Genomic DNA, 9,521 nt, shown 5'->3' on the forward strand with positions numbered 1-9,521 from the left:
GGACCAATGGGGTTTAGAGGGCCAGGCAGATGGAAGGGGGCACTTCAATGAGGGATGGAGGCTGAATTTGCCTTTTGCACCTGCATTTGTTCTGCAGCTACACAGGGGTTATTGGGAAAGCCCTTCTAGGTTTCCTCCAGCCCTCGGCTCTTCCCCATCTCCAAGTAGCAGAGGGACTTTCCCTTTCCGGTCCACTAACCTCACAGACCACTGTTGCAGAACCTTTGCTTCATGTCCCCAAACACATAAATCCCTGAACTGTCCTTGTTCTAACCCTGGAGTGGGCACTTGCTGCGTGTGTGTGTGTGTCATCCTCCTTCCTAGAAAGAGGGGACAGGGTAGCCTGATTTGGGGAGCCCAAGCTACAGGGAAGCCAAGTCTTGGCTCTGGGCTGACATCAGCACATCACCGTGAGGGCTGGGGTGGGCTGTTCTGTGTTCTTGGCTTGGGAAGGTCCTTTGTTCTTTTGAGGCTTAGGGTTCTGGGTTGTGAAAACACCAAGGAGCTGCCTGGGAGGAAAATATGCTTGGGGAGACCATGTTTCTTTTCTGGGTGTTTGCTCCCCTGGTGGCTCAGGAGAGACAAAAGGAGACAGAAGCAGGATAAAGCGCAAGGAGACAAGAAGGGAGCTCGCGCGCTTTCCCTCCTTCCTCGTCTTGCCTCCTGTTTCTCTGGCCCACGGAGGAAGGGGCCCAGTGTGTTTGTGCCGGCTCGAGGCTCACGCGGGCTGCCGGGGTCACATGGCCCGGGCATGTGCAGCCTGCTCCATTTCTACCACAACAACTCGCTCATAAACAGCCCGGCTGCTGCGGCGGTGGCGGTGGAGACATGTGCAAGCGAGGGGGTGGGGCACGTGGCCCTGCCCGAGCCAAGGGAAGGCGCTCGCTCAGCACTGCCTCCACCCCTCCCCAGCACTGGCGCTGCCTCGTCACAGGAAATTCCTAGTGCTCCTGTTGCTGCTGCAAAACATGTTTTGGGGAAGTGACTTTCAATAAGGATGGAATCAATGGACTATTTAAAAAGAGACAGAATGGATAATCAGTTAGAGACCGACTTATGCCTGCCATTACCCTCTCTTAAGATGTCCGTACTGGTTAGGGTGGTACCAGTTCCTTCCTCCTATATAAAATTGGAACCATGTAATCCCAGCACTTTGGGAGGCCAACGTGGGCGGATCATTTGAGGTCAGGAGTTCCAGACCAGCCTGGCCAACATGGTGAAACCTTGTCTCTACAAAAAATTAAAAAAAATGAGCCAGGCGTGGCAGTGGGCGCCTGTAATCCCAGCTACTTGGGAGGCTGAGGCATGAGAATCGCTTGAAACCCAGGAGGCGGAGGTTGTAATGAGCCGAGATCATGCCACTGCACTCCAGCCTGGGCAACAGAGCGAGGCCCTGTCTCAAAAAAAAGGGAACCAATCAAGTCCTCATGGTAAACAGTGGGGTGAGGGGCTGGGGTTTTCTAAGACAATGGTTCTCAAGATAAGCAGAGGGATGGGGTCACCTGGGAACATGTTAGAAATGCAAATTCCCAGGCCCCATCCCAGGCCGATTAAATCAGAAGCTCTGGGAGCAAAGCCCAGTAATCTGAGTTTTAACAAGGCCCTTGGGATTCTGGGAAGCCTGAGACCCACTGCTCTAGGTCTTTGGTCCCTAGCAATCAGTCCTCTAGGAGAATCTAGCCCAAGATCTGGGGACATGTCAGCTGGGCGTGGTAGCTCATCCCTGTAATCCCAGCACTTTGGGAGGCTGAGGCAGGCGGATCACTTGAGGCCATGCGTTGGACACCAGCCTGGTCAACATGGTGAAACCCCGTCTCTACAAAAAAAATACAAAAATTAGCCGGGCGTGGTGTGTGCCTGTAATCCCAGCTGCTCAGGAGGCTGAGGCAGGAGAATTCCTTGAACTGGGAGGTGGAGGTTACCATTAGCCAAGATCACGCACTGCACTCCAGCCTGGGCGACAGAGTGAGACCTTGTCTCAAAAAAAAAAAAAAAAAAAAAAAAAAGAGATCTGGGGGCATGTCTACCTTCCCCCTTTGTGCTGCTTCATCTCAAAGTCCAGCCACAGGGCATAATCAGATTTAGTTTGACTCAGAGTAAAAAGCATTTATTGAGTGCCTCCTGTGTGCAGATTCTGGAAATGCGGGCAAATGGCACAACAGTAGTAGGCTAATGAGTAGCTGAGATCTCAAAGAGGAGTGGAAGGTACTGGGTGAGGGAAGAATGAAAGAAAGAAAAGGTTGGAATTTTGTTTATCCTTTCTCCATCTTACCTACTTTTCTTCCTGTCCCAAGGCTCCTATTAGAACAAATGATTGTGGCTTAAATTGTTTTGAGGCTGGAGGTAGAAATTAAGCCCTTATCTATTTTTGCTGGCCATGGGGACCCCAAGTTAGTTAACAGCCATAGGCTGTTGACTTCCCATGAGTAACTAAAAGAAGATGAGAACCATGCACACAGGCACACACAAACACTCCCTGAGATCTCAGATGCCAGGGTAGGGAGACCAAGAGAGGGAATGAGGTCCCAGAAGGTTGGAAGTTCCCTGGGTAAAATGAGTTTAGCAGATAACAAGCAGGAAAAGTCTTTCAATAGGGGAGGGCGGGGTCATCCCTGGCCTACTCCACCTTCCTGAGACCCAGAAACTGTGGCCAGAGGAAACAAAGGGTCCCTAAGGCAAATCACAAAAGCTCCTGAGAATGAAACCTGAGCCTGGAAAGAGAGTAGAGAATGAGGGATGGACACCAGATCCAAAGGGTTCCCTTACACAGGCAAATGGGGGTTATGGGGTTGGGAGGGATGCGAGCCATGCCCAGCCCCTCTCCTTGGGCCTTCTCTCCGTCACAGGCAGTTCTCAGGAGCAGAACTCCTGTTACTGTCTCAGTCTGAGCAGCTGACGCCCAGCCTCTCCCTGCTTCATTTTTTGAGGAATAAGCTTTTCTCTGATTCTCACAGTGCCCTTTCTTTTGCTTCTCTCCAAGGCTTTCTCTCTGTGCCTGAAAGGCTCTGGGCTCAAGGAGCAGACAGCCCTGCAGGCTCAGCTGCAGTGACCTACATTGGCTCTCCCCTAGGCCCTGGGTGCGGGGGCTGAGGTTTCAAGATAGGAACCTGGGAATCTGGCACAGGTCTACAGATGATGACATCAGGCAGACAGGCTGCAAAAGTGGCATTGAGGGACTGGACCCTGAGGCAGGGGATGCCACAGGACTATGTTCTCACTTTGTCATTTGAGGGCTTTTTGTAGACAAGAGATCAGAAGAGATCAAATGCAAAAACACCTAAGCAGTGACCCCTTGGAGAGGAGCCAGTGGTCCCTGACAGGCCCAGTCTCTATTAATGAGATTTGGGAGTGGTTTCTGCCTGCTCCCTGTTCTTGCTGAACCTACACTGGTCTGCTGCAGGGGACTGGAAAGATGATGTGCAAGAGTGAGTTCGAATTTCAGCTGATTTATTTCAGGGAAATGAAGGCTGGGTAAAGGTCAGATACGCAAAAATCCACGTACTCCCAGGCTTAACTGTAATATAGAGACCCTGTACTTCTTTAGACTCAAGGGTTCTGAGAAGGATCTAGAAGGAGCCCCCAAGATTAATTACCATTTACAAAGTCCTTACCTCAGGACCCTGGCAACTGAATCCCTCCTTCCAGCTACCGGCCTTCTGGAACAGAGAAGGCAGCTTCTGAAATAGGTGCTTTCCCTCTCTCCCACTATAAGCCACAGTGTTTAGGATGACCACTGCTTCCAGATTGTGTGATTTGCCCTGGCAAGGAAATCCTATTGTGGGGGGAGGAAATGAGGCAGTCGTGACACAAAGTGATGGATGAGCCTTTTGCTTAGCAGAGAGAGAGAGAAAGCCGGCAGGCCGTGCAGAACTGAGTGGCTCTTGGGTCCAAAGGGCTTCCCCTTGGCCAAGTCTCACCCCAACGCCCAGGAAGTCCACAGCTTGGCGCCCAGTCAAGGCAAAAACATTCCTCAGGACTCTGACAGGCTGGGGGATGGTTCCCACCACGAGGATGGGGGAGGGGAAGGAAACACGCGAGGGAGGAAATGACCACAGAGAAGGAGATGAGAGTAAGAGGTAGGGAGTGAGTTCTCAGTGCCCTAAGTCCCTTTTAGAGAGAAAGGTTGAGGCTGGAGGCCTTCTCATTGGCTTGTGAAGGGCTTGCAGCTTCAGAGCACATGACTCCTGGGTCAACCTTCTGCTCAGGGTCATCCCTGATGACCCAAGGTGTCCTCTGGAGGCTTGTTAACTCAATCTCCCTCCTTACGCTGGGGCTGTGGTTGAGCTTGGGAGCCCCTGAGTGGCTAAAAGCTGGAATTGCAGTTGTGCTGGGGGAGGAGCCCATCGGGTCTCCCTCTGCCTCTCCACCTCCGCCCCTCCCTTTCCCTCTCCCTAAGCCCAGGACTCTGGAAATAGCACCTGGTAATGGGAGCGCTGACAGATGCTGAGTTATAGGAGAGCAAATGTCCTGGCTAGAGTCCTCAACATTCTAGTTTGATCGCTTTTGGGCTGTTTCCCTTGAAAACAGGTGCCCCAGCAAGGATTGAAAAACTACCTATTGGTACTATGCTCACTACCTGGGTGACAGGTTCAGTCATACCCCAAACTTCACCATTACACAATATACCCTTGTAACAAACCTGCATATGTACCCCTTGAATCTAAAATAAAAGTTGAAATACACACACGGAAAAATAAGTGCCCCAGGACTCCTTCCACTGTCTTCCATAAATTACTGTTTAACATGCCCCTGGGTAGTGTGCTTCCTGGCTACGAGATCTCCCTCCTAGGGCTCCCAGGCTTGTAGCTTCTGGACCATCCACTGTTCATGACCCCTATGACCTTGGAGGGAGAAATGGCCCCACAATAATTCTGATTTTAAATTTACCCCTCCCTACCTGTACTACTTAGTCCTAGTTTTCCTCCTCTGAGCCTTGCCCACAACTCCTTTCCCAAGTCAGCCTCCAACCTTGAACTTTCCCTCATCCCCAGTTCCCTACCCAATCCCCCAATCCCACATCTCCTGTAGGGGCTAGGAGTGAGGTGAAAAATGGACAAAGCTTAGAATTTTTTCCAAGGAAACTAGTTCCCTCTGCGTGGCTTCCTTTGACCTATTTTCTAACTTTCCCTGGTTAGCTCCCTTGTTCCATGTACCAAGGCTTCCCACTGGACTAATTTTTGCTTCCCCGCCCTACTCCTCCTTCCTCCAACATGATCTCCTGGGGCTCTTTCCATCCAGGGAAAATGTTCCCCAATGCTGAGAGAGGGAGCGATTCCATTTTGGAAACTATGTCAGCTTGAGGAGTCTGAGCTCATAAAGAGACAACTAGAGTGTTGCTGGGGAAGGAGGTGGTGGTAGTGAGCAAAAAGCAGCTCACCCACCTAGAGGAGGCCCTGTTCCCATCACCCAGCCCATAATTAGGGCATTCTTGGCTCTTGTCTGGAATGGGAGGATCTGAGTGCTCTGCCAACATCATGAAGAACTCAACGGGAAATGGAGTTGGAGTAGAGGTAACCAACTTTGCAGCTGGAAATTAAAATTTTATTCAACTCCACCCCCAAGTAGTTTTATTTGATGACATCCTTCTCTTGCATTTGTCTCATTGTTTGATTGTGTAATCCTTAGCCAGGGAGCTATGTAGATATGAAATCATTTTAAGCAGAGGCAGCTGCATTCCCCTATTGTACTTGAGCCCTCATCAGATTTCCTCCTCTGAAGCTGCTGCCCCACATTTACCCTGAAGGGGGCACTTTTGTTCAGTCGTTAGCTGGTGCCAGCTGAGAGCTCCAGGAAGGAAACATAACAATTGGTCACATGTTGGGGTGAGGGTTCTCGCAGGGGCTGCTGGGACAGGGAAGGGAGGTCCACGTGGAGTGGGCGGAACGCGCTGAAAGTTTTGGCGGGGCTAGCAGAGGGAGAAAAATACCCAAATTTGAGTTGTGATTTTTAATAGGGGGAGAAAAAAAAAAGGCAAGGAGGGTGTGTCCTACCCTCTGAGAGGCCCCCGCAGAGGGGAGCAGGAGAGCAGCACACTAGCATCCTGCTCGCGGAAGCCTGGAACGCAGGGCATGGTGTCTGCCAGAAAGAGCTGAGCCAGGCCAGGCTGCGGAGCCGGAAGCCTCTGTGGCTCCACGCTGGTTTCCCATCCCCCGTCCTCCCGGAGAAGGCAAAGGTGGTCTCTCCAACTGTGGTGTCCTTTCAGTGTCATAGGACTGGGGTAATACCAGCCACACAACTCCAGTCTCTATTTACCTTTCCGAGAGCTTCAGGAAACCACCCAGATGAATCCTCTTTCCCTGGGGAGTGGCCAAAACAAGTCTCCTCTTTTTTCTACCTACTTCTGCCCCACTGTTAGCTGGAAAACGTAGCTTTATACAGTCATAAAGCTGCAAGGGACCTTAAAGATGATTTATTTCCATTTTCTTTTTTGGTCTGGGAAAACCAAGCCCAGTCAAATGAAAAGGCTTGCTGCATCCTCTTTCCACGACATGGGCATTCCCTTCAAAGAATGTAGGTCATAGAAATGGAATTCTGCCATTCTATAAGCCTTAGAGGGGTGGTGAAAGTATTGGCTTTAACTCTTTCCATACCCTTAGCCAGAAGGCAAAAATAATGGTCATTATCTCATTAGGGACAGAATTGCTTAGGGAGGCCCGACACAGTGGCTCAATCCGGACACGGTGACTATAATCCCAGCATTTCGGGAGGCTGAGGTGGGTGGATCACCTGAGGTCAGGAGTTCAAGACCAGCCCGGTCAACATGGTGAAACCCCGTCTCTACTAAAAATACAAAAATTAGCCGGGCATGGTGGCAGGCGCCTGGAATCCCAGCTACTCGGGAGGCTGACGCAGAAAAGAATTGCTTGAACCCAGGAGGTGGAGGTTGCAGTGAGCCGAGATTGCACCACTGCACTCCAACCTGGGTGACAGAGCAAGGCTTCGTCTCAAAAAAAAAAAAAAAAGACTTAAGGACTTGATTTATGGTCCTAAACACAGTTTTCCTAGGCTCCCTCACAGCTGGCAACTCCATTTTGCCCCTCATGGCCTTTGAGAGCTCCCTTCTTTACATTTCTTAGTTCAGGGATCACCACAGCTTAAAACTTAATGGTTTGGAAGCAAGAATTCCTTTCCCTTCTTAGAAGACCTTCTCTTTTCAGGTTTCAGTTTTCTGGTGGTTTAGCCAGGTCATCCTGTGTATTGAGATCAAGATCAGACCTCCAATCCAAAAATTCCAGCTTTGGCTTTGGTGGGGAAAAGCATGTTTACTTAGTCTGGAGCAGTGAAATCCTAGACTTTGGATTTCAGAGCTGTAAAGTTTCCAGAAAAAAAAAAATGTTGAGACCAGGCACAGTGGCTCATGCTTGTAGTCCCAGCACTTTGAGAGGCCAAGGTGGATGGGTCACTTGAGCCCAGGAGTTTGAGACCACCCTGGGCAACATGGTGAGGCCCCATGTCTACAAATGTAAAAATTAGCCAGGCATGGTGGTGCATACCTGTAGTCCTGGTGACTCAGGAGGCTGAGGTAGAAGTATCACTTGAGCCTGGGAGTTTGAGGCTACAGTTCAGTATGATAATGTCTGTGGACAGCTACTGGACTCCAGCCTGGGCAACACAGCCAGACCCCGTTTAAAAAAAAAAAAAAGTCAACTAACCCCAGTTGTAGAGTCCCAAGCAGTGGTTCTCAAACTTGAAGTGCATCAGAATCACCTGGAGGGCTTGTTAAAACACCACGTGCTGCATCTCACCCCACAGTTTCTTATTCATTAGGTCTAGGGTGGTGAAGCCAAGAATTTGCATATCTAACAAGTTTCCAGGTGATACTGAAGGTGCTGGCCTGGAACCACAACTGGGCTAGAGAGGAAGAAAACATGTAATTTATTCATGGAATTGCCATCTGGTTAGTCTTAGAAATTTGACAGTAAAGCCCTCCTTCTCCCTCACCCCCCTTTCTATTGATCAACAAATGCTGCCAATTAGTAATAATGTGATAACTACATTATCAAGCATTACTAGGTGCCACATGCTATGATAAACATTTTACATGGATTATCTCATTTAATCCTCACAATAACCCTGTGAAGTAAGGTATTAGTATAGTCATTTTACAGATAAGCAACTTGAGGTAGAGGTTAAATAACACACAGCCACTAAACAGGAGAACTCTGATTGCTATTTGCAGTTTCACACCAGAAACTTTGCTCTTAACAGCTGAGTCTCCTCCTGTCATTCCCTCTATATCCCCATACTATTAGTATCTTAACCACTCATCATCTCACACCAGCACTAACAGCCTTCAAGTTGGCCTCTGGCTTTTGGTGCAGAGACGCAAATATTGAAGTTAGCTTTCAGATACACAAAACTAATCATTCTATACTTTGGTGGAAATCCTCTGATGTTTCACCAAGGCTGATAAATTATACATTCCTTAATTGGGCCTTCAGTCCTTCATAATCTGGCCTCAATCTGTTTTATCCCCTACATCCCCCACTATCCAGAACTACACTCCAATGAACTTCTCCCATTTTCTACAATTACATCCTTTTTTTTTTTTTGAAACGGAGTTGCGCTCTTGTCACCCAGGCTAGAGTGCAGTGGTGAAATCTCAGCTCACTGCAACCTCCGCCTTCTGGGTTTGAGTGATTCTCCTGTCCTGCCTTAGCCTCCCTATTAGGAGGGACTACAGGCACATCCCACCATGCCCAGCTAATTTTTTTTTTTTTTTTTTTTGAGACAGAGTCTCGCTGTCTCCCAGGCTGGAGTGCAGTGGCGCGATCTCAGCTCACTGCAAGCTCTGCCTCCCGGGTTCATGCCATTCTGCCTCAGCCTCCCAAGTAGCTGGGACTACAGGCGCCTGCCAGTACACTCAGCTATTTTTTTTAAATTTTTAGTAGAAATGGGGTTTCACCGTCTTAGCCAGGATGGTCTCGATCTCCTGACCTCGTGATCTGCCCGCCTCGGCCTCCCAAAGTGCTGGGATTACAGGTGTGAGTCACTGTGCCCAGCTGCAATGTTCTTACCTCGCCTGAAATGTCGTTTGATCTCAACCTTCAAGGCCCACCTCAGTTGTCACTTCCTCCTTAATTCCTTCCAGATGGTATGTTCAAATTTGTTCCTAGACAAATTTACTCTTCTCTAGGTTTCACTATTTTTTTAGAGACAGAGTCTTGCTCTATCAACCAGGCTGGAGTTCAGTAGTGTGATCATAGCTCACTATAACCTCAGCCTCTCGGGCTCAAACAGTCCTCCCACCTTAGCCTCCCAAGTAGCTAGGACTACAGGCATGAACCACAACGCTCGGCTAATTTTTTTTTGAGACAGAGCGTCACTCTGCTACCCAGGCTGGAGTGCAGTGGCTTGATCTTGGCTCACTGCAACCTCTGCCTCCCGGGTTCAAGCGATTCTCCTGTCTCAGCATCCCGAGTAGCCGAGATTACAGGTGTGCGCTACCACATCTGGCTAATTTTTGTTTGAGATGGGAGTCTTGTTCTGTTGCCCAGGCTGGAGTACGATGGCACGATCTC

This window comes from Pongo abelii, chromosome 19 (genome assembly GCF_028885655.2).
Source record: "Pongo abelii isolate AG06213 chromosome 19, NHGRI_mPonAbe1-v2.0_pri, whole genome shotgun sequence".
In the NCBI taxonomy this organism is placed as follows: Eukaryota; Metazoa; Chordata; class Mammalia; order Primates; family Hominidae; genus Pongo; species Pongo abelii.